This window comes from Penaeus vannamei, chromosome 14, assembly GCF_042767895.1.
Source record: "Penaeus vannamei isolate JL-2024 chromosome 14, ASM4276789v1, whole genome shotgun sequence".
NCBI lineage: Eukaryota > Metazoa > Arthropoda > Malacostraca > Decapoda > Penaeidae > Penaeus > Penaeus vannamei.
Window position 1 is genome coordinate 27234657 of NC_091562.1, and position 2500 is coordinate 27237156.

A 2500-nucleotide genomic window follows, 5' to 3' on the forward strand; every position below is an offset into this window, starting at 1 on the left:
TAATAGTCATTATCAACGCATTATCTCAGCGAAACACATGTTCATCCATCAACGACATTGTTAAATGTGTGTCAACTAACAACGGTAACCCCTCCCGCCCGTAGGTTTGGAGCCGTTACCTTACTGTTGCGGTTAAGAGTACTTTTGGGTACATGAACTAACGGGAGAGAGATAGAAGCGGGGAGGGGGGAGTGGAAGAGAGAGAGAGAGAGAGAGAGAGAGAGAGAGAGAGAGAGAGAGAGAGAGAGAGAGAGAGAGAGAGAGAGAGAGAGAGAGAGAGAGAGAGAGAGAGAGAGAAGAGAAGAGAAAAAATAAAACAAACAAAAACGGTAATTAAAAAAAGTAATTACGATACACACCAGCCACGCAGCTACTGTGTCAGCATATGGGTTTATCTGTGCTTCCAAAATTAAGTTTTTTTCCCACTGCATTCACATCTGGATCATTAAGAGAACCGTTTTAATGAAGATAATGAACAGAATCGCTGTGAAGATTAAAGTGATTGTGACGATTATGTTGGGTATATCAGTATTATTTGTAATATTGCAGAGTGATAATAATCATTGTCAGTAGTAATAATCGTGTTGATATTTACCGTAATGTCTAAACATTGATATTAATGGTACTAGTAGTGATGATATTGATATCATAATACACACACACACACACACACACACACACACACACACACACACACACACACACACACACACACACACACACACACACACACATATATATATATATATATATATATATATATATATATATATATATATATATATATATATATATATATATATATATATATATATATACATATATATATATGCATATATATATATATACATACATATATATATATATATATATATATATATATATATATATATATATATATATATATATATATATATGTATATATATATATATATATATATATATATATATATATATATATATATATATATATATATATATATATATATATATATGTATATATGTATGTATATATGTATGTATATATATATATATATATATATATATATATACATATACATATATATATATATATATATATATATATATATATATATATATATATATATATATATGTGTGTGTGTGTGTGTGTGTGTGTGTGTGTGTGTGTGTGTGTGTGTGTGTGTACGTGTGTACGTGTTTGTTTATACATCCTAATATCAGTCTCAAAGGTTGTTAGTTTTGAAATCCTCGATAATGCGCTCATTAGTATTAACCAAATTATAACAGCAGCAGCATAAACAAAAAAAGAGATTAACCAAATCCTAATAGCACACGCAGTGAAAGCAACGCGACCAAACAACCTCCCAGTTCCCACGATGTCTTCAAGAAGTCTTCAGGATATGACAAAACCACTTTCTCATTCCTTCAACACTCGCCCCCTTGAGTTACATTATAACGCAGTCACCCCCAGTCCTTTTTATCAATCAGGACGAGTTTTTAATCAGCTGATTTAATGAACATTTGGCTTCTGAATCGGGTCATAGGAGAGAGAAAATGTGTGTTAGGTAATTTTATGGGACTCTACAATTATTATTTTTATTTTTATTTTTTTCGTTTTTTTCGGTTTTTCTATTTCTTTATATTTATATTTCATTATTTATTATCAAAAATTAGTTATATATGTTATATATTTTATGTTATTATTATCATAGACATACGTCTATCTGCTATATTCTTTATATACCTATATATAACCATGAATGATATTCCTTTATTATTTATATCATTATCATTCACATTTTTTGTTTTATCATTATAGCCATCATTATTATAGGTATTTTTCTTGTTATTGCAGTTATCAATATTATCATTCATAGTAGCAGCACTAGAAATTATGATGTAATAGTAGTCGTAATTGTAATAATTGTAATTGTAGTAGTTAATATCATTAATATCATTATTGCTACCCTTACTGTTTTTGGTATTGTTATTATCATCATCATTGTCATCACCATTATTATCATTATCCTCATCATAATCATTACCATTATCATCATCCCCATCATCATCATCATCGTCATCATCATCTTCCTCCTCCTCCTCACCCTCATCCTTCTCGTCATCATTATCATCATCATCATCATCATCACTATCATTTTTCTTACTATTATCCCTGCAATTATTATGATCATGATTATCTTTATCATCGCCAGGGTTTGTTTGAGAATGAGAGCGGTCGGGCCAACAGAAGCGCACCAGACGATACACTTAATTAACGTTCCTCCAGTGCATTCTCGGCAGTAACCGCTGGCTGTAACTTCTTCGACCAACTTTGCTTCATTTTCTTTATCATCATCATCATCATCATCATCTTCATTATTATCATTATTATTATTATTATTATTATTATTATTATTATTATTATTATTATTATTATTATTATCATTATTATTATTATCATCATTATCATTATTATTGTCCTTATTCTTATTATAATTATTATTACTATTGTTATCA